Here is a 12,127-nt window from a genome sequence, read left to right as displayed (position 1 = left end):
CCTATACACACAGTTCAGGTGTACAATTTGCTGTACACCTGAAACTAACACAACATTGTAAATCAACTATAGTCCAATATAAAATAAAAAAAAATTTTTAATGCTATATTCACATATGTAGAGGGGAAAAAAAGAAAAAAACTAGGGGGCAGACACCTCCTATATGGATTTCTTTTTCTAACATTTTTAAGACTCTAGCAATGTAATGTTTCCCAATTCCTCCCATAATTCAAGTACAGACATGAAACGAAAATTTATTTATGGATGGTTGTAGAATCACTGTCTATGAAGTTCTTTTAAAACTTATAGATAAGAATTCATCCAAGATGATCTGGTTATATTTCCTAAAACTTTGGAAAATAGACAAAATTGGCTCTTGAGAAAGCATCTAGTTATCTAATTATTCTATACTTCTAAAACACCTTCTTTGGAAAACACTGTAAAATAGGAAATATTTAAGTTAATTGGAAGTTTACATCTATTTACTGATTCTAAGGAGGAAACTGCTAAACATGAAAGTCTCAAGAATACTCACCCCCCATTTTCAGAAACTTTCTTAACAATTAGTCAGATGAAGAGAGACATTATCTTATTTATTTATTCATTTTTGGCCATGCTGTGTGGCTTGTGGGATCTCAGTTCCCCAACCAGGGATTGAACCTGGGCCCTCAGCAGTGAAAGCGCCAACTCCTAACCACCATACCGCCAGGAGATTCCCAAGACGTTATCTTATTTTTTATTTATTTATTTGTTTTAACGAATCATCTCTTCTATTTTATTTTCATTTCTTTTAACATTTTTATGGGAGTATAATTGCTTTACAATGGTGTGTTTGTTTCTGCTTTATAACAAAGTGAATCAGCTATACATATACATATATCCCCATATCTCATCCTTCTTGCGTCTCCCTCCCATCCTCCCATCCTCCCTCTCCCACCCTTCTAGGTGGTCACAAAACACAGAGCTGATCTCCCTGTGCTATGAGGCTGCTTCCCACTATCTATCTATTTTACATTTGGTAGTATATATAAGCCGAGACATTATCTTATAATGGCCACACTTTTTTCAGTTCTTGACAATAGCCTCTCACATCTGGCAAATCTCTCAACCAGCAAAAAAAAAAAAAAAAAAGAAAACCCACTAATGGACACCCTCCATGGTCTGAATTCTGGATAGTTACTGGGGTATAGTATTACTTTTTTTATTTTATTTTATTTGAACACGTAGAGGCCACTGTAGGTTTATTAATTGGCCTAATTTCTTTCTTTTTTAACTTTTTATTTTATATCGGGGTATAGCCGATTAAAAATGTTGTGATAGTTTCAGGTGCACAGCAAAGGGACTCAGCCATACATGTATACATTCTCCCCCAGACTCCCCTCCCATCCAGGCTGCCACGTAACATTGTACTGTATAACACATTCCCTGTGCTGTACAGTAGGTCCTTGTTGGTTATCAATTTTAAATATAGCAGTGTGTACTTTTTTTAATCTCAAAGAGCTCGCTTTTAATGAGAAAAGAGAGATAGTGCTTCCTTGACTCCTTTTCATTGTTAGGTGAAGAGATGAGTAAAGAAGTAAATAAAGCTAGGTTATCTTTCAGAGGCTGTTAACTGAGATAAGTTCCAACAAAATACAAAAATTCAGCTCTGTGGACTATAGAGCACTAAACAATCAGGTATAATCCTTGTTTGGCTCTTTTGACCTTGCACAGCTGCAACTTCATCGGCTCATTGAATCTCTTCTATACGTTCACTTAAACAAGTAAATTTTATTGAGCTCTCAGATACACTATCTCTATAGATTTAAGAGAGACAATGAGCTCTTAGAAGAGATTATAAGGGAAAAAAATCCATTGATATATATATTTTAGTCACTTTAAGAGATCCTTCTGTGGTCTAACCAGGAAAGGTAAACTGACAAAAAAGCTTTGGGATCAACTTTTCAGCATAAGAGTATCTTAGTAAGATATTCAGTAAGACTTAAACAAGAAATACTATTTTTTAAGAAAATAAATATCTAGACTGAAGCAACTCTTTTCTGTATCTTTGTAACTTTTGCCAAAATACTTAAAAAATAGAATTTATGAGAAACATATAAACTAAGGCTATTTTGCTGCAAAGCAATATGATGATGATAATGATGATATGCTCTAAAAAGCCAGGTTAGTCCACAAATTTTTAAACTCTACAGAGGGCAAAAATTAAATCTGTATTAGTTTGCTAGGGCTGCCATAACAAAGAACCACAGATTGGGTGGCTTAGCCAACAGAAATTTATTTTTTTCTAGTTCTGGAGGCTGGAAGGCCAAGATCAATGTGTTAGTACGGTTGGAGTCTACTAAGCCCTCTCTCCTTAGCTTGTAAATGGCTGTCTTCTGGTGTCTTTACGTGGGCTTTCTCTGTATGTGTCTGTGTCCTAATCTTTTCTTGTAAGGACACCAGTCACGTTGGGTTATGGCCCACCCGGATGACCTCATTTAACCTTAATTACACCTCTTTAAAGATCCTATCTCCAAATATGTCACATTTTGTGGTATGAGGAGTTAGAACTACATGTGAATTGAGCTTGGGGGGGGGGGGTGGGACACAACTCAGCCCATAAGGTGGTTTAAGCTGTAGCATAAGTTTGGGGATTATAAATATTAGAAACATACTTGTATTTAAGAAATAAAAAAGAAAACTTTTTTAGGTACAGAGTGATTCAACTTTAAAACAAACAATTAAAAAATCTGCTTTCAATAACTTATTATTTGCTTTTGTAATTTAACACGTGTTCATTCTCGTTCAAAACAATGTGCTTTCAATGAAAGAATCAGGTTACTTTTTACTCATTCCTCATTAACGGGTTCTGGGTACAATGGCAACCTGAAGTGTTCACTGAGATCCTCGTTCTCCTCGCCATCTTCATCACTATCATCCTCCTCCTCCTCACCAACAAACTAACATTTATTAAGCACTTCTTCGTGTTACACAATTGTGCTACACACACCACAAGCACTATTTTGTTTAATCCCTGTAATAATTTTATGAGCTAAGTACAAGTACTATTACCTATTATAAATAAGAAAACTAAGACTTAGGGAGTTAAATTATTTCATGAACACCTAAAATGAATAAACGAGGGACACTTGATTTGTATTCATTTATGTCTGAGTCTGGAATCTCTACATAGCACTACTTTTTTTTTTTTTTTTTTTTTGTTTTATTTATTTTTGACTGTGTTGGGTCTTCGTTTCTGTGCGAGGGCTTTCTCTAGTTGCGGCAAGTGGGGGACCACTCTTCATCGCGGTGCGCGGGCCTCTCACTATAGTGGCCTCTCTTGTTTCGGAGCACAGGCTCCAGACGCGCAGGCTCAGTAATTGTGGCTCACAGGCCCAGCCGCTCCACAGCATGTGGGATCCTCCCAGACCAGGGCTCGAACCCGTGTCCCCTGCATTGGCAGGCAGATTCTCAACCACTGCGCTACCAGGGAAGCCCCAGCACTACTTTTAATGACTGACATAATAGACACTTTATATGATATAGGAAAATCTATATCAGCAGTCAGAACCAGGGATATGGTACACAAACAGCAGAAACGTCTAAGAATTCTGCAAGATATAGACCACACTGAAGTAAATCCAGTTCTGACCTGTACGGGAAAGAGCATATGGCCTACGAAAAGGGAGGAAGAAATTCAGACAGAAGAATATTCTCAATATTTCCTGGAATATGGTGAGCTGGAGGCAAAGGATAATCCAGCAATGAGCAAGGAGCTTGCCAATGGTGTTTGCTCCCAGCCCAAATCACCTCATCCCTGATGACCAAATGATGAGGGAGACGAAAAAGGAAATCAGGGAAGACAGCTTCGTAAAAAGAGGGAGAAAACAGGAAATGATATAAAAGCAGACTAAAATTGCAAAATACTAAAATTGGCATGAATGGATTAAAATCTCCAAAGATTCGAACCTGGCATCAAAACCCAAAATCCAACTGTAGACTCTTTCAAGTAAAAAGAAAAAATGGCACCAATTCAATGCCCCAAATAGGAGACTGTTTAAAAATATGTTATTATATAGTCAATGGAATGCCAAGCAACTATTAAAAATTACAATCTACCAGATAATTTAGAGATATTGAAATACTTCAAGATAAGATTTTTTAGGTGAAGCATTGATTACAAAAGATATTTTGATACAGTAGGATCCTAAATTTGTAAATAAAGTGTTACTATGTCTATTAACACAGAAAAAAGAAAATATGTGCCACTGTAGTGTTGCCTATTCTTGTAGTACTGGGGAAAATCTTTGTTCTTAATTTGTGGCTTATATTTTATAAATTTTCTATAAAAACACATAATTTGTAATAAAAATCACATTATTTTCAAAAAAAAAAAGAGGAGAAAATTGCAGGCAGTTCACAACAAAAAGGCATCTAAAAACTAGATGAGGCAACTTGCTAAGAATAAGGCAAGTACACTAGAAACTGGAAGAGTTATGACAGTCTGTTCAAGGAAAAGACAGTAGAACAGGGAGAATACCAGCTCTTCTGAGGTGCCAGAAACAGCAGAGGTGGTTAATTCAGGCTGTGTATCTTGAGTGTCTTAGTAAATAAGCAGTGTGTCCCACTAATGTGGTACTGGAAAGTGTAAGGATTTACTCAAATAGAGTTGAGAATGGGTTGAGAAAGGCTATTACTCTAAACCAAAGTCTCTCAGCTCTTGGCAGGACAAAATCAACTACAGAACTATGTAAAAATAATGATTCCCTCAGTCCATCTCAAACCAATTAAATCGGACTCTCTGTGATGAGAACCACTGTTTTTGTTTTGTTTTTCTTAAGTTCTGCAGATGAATCTGATGTGCAGCCATGATTGAGGACAACAGTCTAACTCAAAACAATCATCTAGTTAATTAGAGAGAGTACGTGTACTTTTATCCTTAATACATTCCTGGTCAAGAATTTCCTACTAAAAATTGTCAAATACATATGTTTTAATGTGAATTATCACACGATGAGAAGTTTTTGTCTTTCTTTACCATAAATAGCAAGCTCCTATCCAATGCCTTCATCAACGACTTATAATCATATAAAAATTAAGTAGATCACACGTACTCTTTAGATGTGACCAAGAGAAGGAAATAAATAGACCTTAGAGGAAGGGGTGACCTCCAGCCCTCAAACAGATTTGTATTCTTCTCTGTGCCCGCAAAGCTCCTGTCAATTTCCCTGTTTTATTGTGTCCTTGTGTACATATCTCTCCTCCTCAACCCTGTACTCTTAGCATATCTTTTTATCATCAGCATCTGGTATACAGTAGATGCTTAATAAATGTTTGTGGATTGGACAGAGAGATGAAGAGCCAGGCATTATTATTATTTCTATTATATTCCTTTTAGTTCTATGAGTCTAGAATTCTACGGTAACTATTCTCAGTCTTGCAAAACTACCTCATTTTCCATCTACACTTTTATAATGCTGTTGGTTAATAACCAACTTCCCTGGTTATTTGTAAAAGCTGTAAACAATTCTGGAATATGTTGTACTGTTGTCCTCAAATGGGCATAAGGATTTTAAGGGTTATCAGTGGCATTTATCAGTGCACATCATAAGCCATATTGCTTTTTATTTGCTTCAGAATTCATTTGACTTAATGAGCACCAAGTTATTTGTGCATGTTGGGGGAGGGGTGGATTGGGAGTTTGGGATTAGCGGATGCAAACTATTATATAGCAAATGGTAAACAACAAGGTCTTACTGTATAGCCCAGGGAATTATATTCAATATCCTGTGATAAACCATAATGGGACAGAATATTTTAAAAAAGAAGGTATACATTAAAAAAAGTTATTTGTGCGTGTTGAACTATACTGTTTGGGAGTAAAAATAACTGTGGTAAACAAATATAACACCTTCAGGTAGGTGACCCATAGATTATATGGTTTGGACTTCCTCAATTAAAAAAAAAAAAATCTGGAGACAAATGGCTTAAGTACAGACAAATTCAGTGTGTTCTGGGGTTGACCATGACCATACTTCCTTAAAACCATCCATCCTCAAGGATGTCAGCTGAAGTTCAAACATTTGAGAACCTTTGCGGGTTAAGCTAATTCCATGAAACTTTAAAATTCAAGATATGGTGCAATCCGTGTGCCAGGTGGACAGTGGATCATTTTACACCAGGAGTCAAGGATTAGAAAATTTCAGGGGTGAGGAAGGATGTGCTGTCCCAGCAAACATCTGCAATCTTTACTTATATATACTACACAATGCTGGTTTAATGTACTGGTTATTAGAAAGAGCAAGCGCTGTTTTTGTTTGTTTGTTTGTTTTAACCATAGTAATTGTGATTAATCATTATAATAAGAAAACATGAAATAAATTTTAAAGGATGCTGCATGACCTGCCTGTCTAAATAGGGTATTTTAGTACTAGACTTAAAATACTTGTCAGAGAACGTTCTGTGCTTGTCCTATTGCAAATAATTGAGATCTGTTTCTGAAAAGCTGTTGTGAGCATAAAAATGCATGTGAATATATTTCACATATTCTGCTTCTTTTTCTTCGTTCAGTTGCTTTTCTCACTCTAGGAATTTGCTGTGACCGAGTTGAACGAAGTTAAGGTCTTAAAACTTGAAATCGAACAACAATATTCAGTTATCTTTGCTTTGGCTTGTTCTCCACCAAGCAACTCAAATTATATTGTTAATGCCATTGCTGATATTGAATAACAGTAAAGCTTTATTACAGCTTGCATATCAGTCGAGAAGAGAAAAGCCCTAGTGTAGTCATATTTCAGGGCATGTTACCACGTGCATCAATCAATTCATCTGTCTTTCTTTAACAACAGTGAATTCTAGTGATTCTTCACTAAAATCATTAAATTTTATTTGATGACTCACTATTATTTGTTGAAAGATAATGAGGACTCTTCACACCACAGAACTGTCATATGTATTATTCTGTATTCAGGAAACTGCTTGCTATGTATTAGAATATTCCATATCACACTAAAAATGTCTCAAAAAAATCACCACAAAGATTTTTAAATGTTCCCCATATACAGTTGTATATAAGAGTTTGGGTGAACCTTTACCACTAGAAATTACAGTAAGAATTTATCGAGTAATAAACTGATTGATATATTCCCTTGTGAAGATATGTCAAGTAAGCTGAGACAGAAGGAACAGAGAAGGATGAACTGCTAATGCTTATATACTAGTTCAAGTCCATATTCTCCTATATCTGAATATTACCTTTTGTATCTTTCCAATAATAAAATTCGGGAAAATTTTGTTATAACAAAAATGCGGACCATAGATTTTAAAAAGAAAAAAAAAAAGATTATTGCAAGACGGCTGAGCAGGATACAGGAGGCTAGCTCAAATCTGACTCCTTAGTAGCAAGGAATTGATCAAGATGACAGAGTAGGAGGATGCAGAACTCATCTCCCCCAATGAACACATCAAAAATACATTTACATGTGAAACAATCTCACTGAAAACTAACAGGAAACTGGCAGAAAGACACCTGTACAACCAGGCTGTGAGAAAGATACACATGTAATCAGGTAGGAAGGGAAGTGAAGCAATCAGGTCTGGACCTGTGCCCCTGGGAGAGGACTTAGAGGAAAAGGGAAAATACAGGTGGAGACCTACTCCAGGGAGTGAGCAGTTCGAGACTGGGTGCCCTAGTCCAGGGGTCCTACAAAGGGGAGATGAATCCCCTTGGCGGGTTGGAGGACCGCTGGGACAAACAGGAGGGCTGTGGGAAGCCTGTACTCTGTCCATGAGGAACACATGCTGGCTTTCCCCCAGGCAGTGTGGAGAGGGCAGAGGGAAGTCTGCTCTGGCGGCTGCTAGGTTTCCCATGACTGCCTTGATGTGTGCCCCAGTCCGAGCCAAGTGAACACTACAGCCCCACTCACTCCACATCACAGTGTGGAACTGGATTTAGGGCTGCCACAACAGGGGAGAAAGCTCAGCCATGGGATGCAGAGGTGACTAGGTCCCAGGACAGCCTCTGAGTGGGGCAGACCTGGCCATTGTTGGTGCTCACTCAAGCAGTGCATCAGAAAGAGCCCAGAACTCTGGCGGCAGCTGGACCATCACAGCTGTCTGATATACTCCAAGAGGTCATGTGGGTGTTACCTGCCCTGTGGTGTGGCCCCACAGCAAGGCAGGGGCAGTGGAGGGTTGGGGGACCGATTGGCTCTGAGGGAGAAAGGTGATTTGCACCTAAGACTGCTTCTGAGCAGAGCAAGGAAAACAACTGTGGGCACCTGCATAGACAGCACATTGGAGACAGTTTGGACCTCTGTCTGTAGCCAACATGAGCTGAAAGCCAGTATAGGCCCACCTTGCTTCACCACTCCCCTACTCTGGAGAAAAGGTCCCAGTGCTGGGAGAGGGTGAAACACACACTTAAAGGTAACAGAGCCAGCTCTGGCCTGACTCTCGGGGCTTCTGCTCCAGCAACTTGGGATCAGACACAGCCCCTGATAGGCTTCACAGAGGAATTTACCAAACATAAATGGAGAACTAATACCTATTCTTCTGAAACTATTCCGAAAAATCGAAGAGGATGAAACACTCCTAAATTCATTCTATGAGGCCAACATTATCCTGATACCAAAACCTGAGAAAGATAATACCAACAAAAAAAAAAAAAAAAAGAAAGAAAGAAAGTAAAAGAAAATCACAGACCAATACTTTGTTGAATATATAAGGAATAAAGTACTCAACAAAACATTAGCAAGCTAAATCCATCAATATATAAAAAGTATTATACACCATGATCAAGTAGGATTTATTCCAGGGGATGCAAGGGTATTTCAATATTCACACATTAATCAATGTGATATACCACATTAACAAAAGGAAGGATAAAAATTATGTGGTCATCTCAATTGATGCAGAAAAAGAATTTGAGAAAATTCAACATCCATTCATGATAAAAACTCTCATCAAAGTTGGGTATAGAGAGAACATATCTCAACATAATAAAAGCCATTTATGACAAGTCCACATCTAACATCATACTCAATGGTGAAAAGCTAAAAGCTTTCCTTCTAAAATCAGGAAAAAGACAAGGATGCCCACTCTTGCCACTTCTAAATAACACAGTATTGGAAGTCCTAGCCACATCAATCAGTCAAGAAAAAAAAAAAAAAAAGGCATGCAAATTAGAATGGCAGAAGTAAAGCTGTCACTATTTACAGATGACATGATACTATGTATAGAAAACCCTAAAGTCTCCACCAGAAAATGATTCAAACTAATAAATGAATTCAGTAAAGTTGCAGGATACAAAATTAATATACAGAAATCTGTTGTTTTCTATACACTAATAATGAACTATCAGTAAGAGAAATCAAGAAAATAATCCCATTTAAAATTGCATTAGAAAGAATAAAATATCTAGGAATAAAATTAACCAAGAAGGTAAAAGACCTATACTCAGAAAACTGTAAAACACTGATGAATGAAATTGAAGATGATACAAAGAAATGGAAGGATATCCCTTTCCAAAGATATCTTTCAAGCTCTTGGATTGGAGGAATTAGTATCGTTAAAATGGCCATACTACGCAAAGCAATCTACAGATTTAATGCAATCCCTAACAAAATACCCATGATGCTTTTCACAGAACTAGAAGAAAAATTCCTAAAATTTATATGGAACTACAAAAGACCCCAAATTCCCAAAGCAATCTTGAGAAAAGAAGAACAAAGCTGGAGGTATCACACGCCCTGTCTTCAGACTGTATTACAAAGCTACAGTAATCAAAACAGCATGGTACTGGCACAAAATCAGACACACAGATCAATAGAACAGAATGCACAGCCCAGAAATAAACCCACACACCTATGGTCAATTGATCTATGACAAAGAAGGCACAAATATACAATGAAGAAAAGACAATCTCTACAATAAGTGGTGCTGGGAAAACTGGACAGCCACATGTAAAAAAATGACATTAGGACATTTCTTCACACCATATACAAAATAAACTCAAAATACCTAAATGTAAGATCAAAAACCATAAAACTCCTTGGATAACACAGGCAGCACCCTCTTTGACATAAATTGTAGCAATTTATTTTTTTTGGATCAATCTCCTGAGGCAAAGAAAACAAAAGCAAAAATAAACAAATGGGACCTAATTAAACTTAAAAGCTTTTGCACAGCAAAGGAAACCATCGACAAAATGAAAAGACAACCTACTGAATCTGGGAAAATGTTTGCAAATAATATGACTGAAAAGGGGTTAATATCCAAAAATATATAAACAACTCATACATCTCAATATCAAAAAATATAAAAATAAAAAACAACCTGAGTTTTAAAAATGTGCAGAAGATCTGAATAGATATTTTTCCAAAGAGCACACACAGATGGTCATCAGGCACATGAAAAGATGTTCAACATAGCTAGTCATCAAAGAAACAAAGATCAAAACCGCAATAAGATATCACCTCACACATATCAGAATGGCTATTATCAAAAAGACTACAAATGACAAATGGAGAAAAAGGGAACCCTAGTACACTGTTGGTGGGAATGTAAATGGATATAGCCACTATGGAAAAACAGTATGGAGGTTCCTCATAAAACTAAAAATACAACTACCATATGATCCAGCAATTCAAGTCCTGAGTATATATCTGAAACAAAACAAAACATTAATTTGAAAAGATATATGTACCTCAGCGTTCATAGCAGGGCTCTTTACAATAGCCAAGATGTGTAATCAACCCAAGTATCCATCAAGAGACAAATGGATAAAGAAGATGTGGTATATATATATACATATTTATATATATATTGGGTTGGCCAAAAAGTGCCTTCGGTTTTTAAGTAAAAATAAAGACACATCTTTCATTTTCACCAAGAACTTTATTGAACAACGTATTCACCCTTTTGTTCCACTACCTTCTGCCTTTTTTTCAGGCAACTTCATAATTCCACCTTTGCACAATTTTTTATCTTTTTGAGCAAAGAACTGGTCCAGGTGCCTTTTACAGTCTTCCAGGGAATTGAAATTTTTTCCATTAAGAGAATTTTGTAAAGACCTAAATAAATGGAAATCCAAAGGTGCCATGTCTGGTGAATACAGCGGATGAATCAGAACTTCCCAGACAAGCTGTAACAGTTTGCCTGATCAACAAAGAAACATAAGGTCTTGCGTTATCCTGATGGAAGATTATGTGTTTTCTGTTGACTAATTCTGGACGCTTTACATCCTGTGCTGCAATCAGGTCTAATTGGGAGCAGTACTTGTTGGAATTAATTGTTTGGTTTTCCGGAAGGAGCTCATAATAGAGGACTCCCGACCAATCCCACTGTATACAAAACATCACCTTCTTTGGATGAAGACTGGCCTTTGGTGTGGTTGGTGGTGGTTCATTTCTCTTGCCCCACGATCTCTTCTGTTCCACATTATTGTTCAGTATCCACTTTTCATCGCCCGTCACAATTTGTTTTAAAAACGGAATGTTTTCATTACGTTTAAGTTGAGAATAGCATGTGGAAATACAGTCAAGAAGGTTTTTTTCACTTAACTTATGTAGAACCCAAACATCAATGTGATGAACATAACCAATCTGGTGCAAATGATTTTCAACGCTTGATTTGGATATTCTGAGTACGTCGGCTATCTCCCGTGTAGTATAACGTTGATTGTTCTCAGTTAATGTCTCAATTTGATTGCTATCAACTTCAACTGGTCTACCTGGCCATGGATCATTGTCCAGCGAGAAATCTCCAGCACAAAACTTCGCAAACCACTTTTGACATGTTCGATCAGTCACAGCACCTTCTCCATACACTGCACAAATCATTTTTTTTGTGTTTCAGTTGCGTTTTTACCTTCCTTGAAATAACAAAGCATAATATGTCGAAGATGTTGCTTTTTCCTTCCATCTTCGATATTAAAATGGCTACACAAAAATTCACCAATTTTGATGTCTTTTTTTAAATGCACACTGATATGACAGCTGTCACATACAATCTATCAAAATTGTCTTTAATGAAGTTAAAGACAACTAAGTGCTACTAGAGCCATCTTACAGAAAGAACTGAACAAACCTCTTGGCCAACCCAATACATATATGTGGTATATATATACATACATTTATAATGGTGATAT

This window comes from Balaenoptera borealis, assembly GCF_965194805.1.
Source record: "Balaenoptera borealis genome assembly, chromosome: 15".
NCBI lineage: Eukaryota > Metazoa > Chordata > Mammalia > Artiodactyla > Balaenopteridae > Balaenoptera > Balaenoptera borealis.
This window is presented reverse-complemented; position numbering follows the sequence as displayed.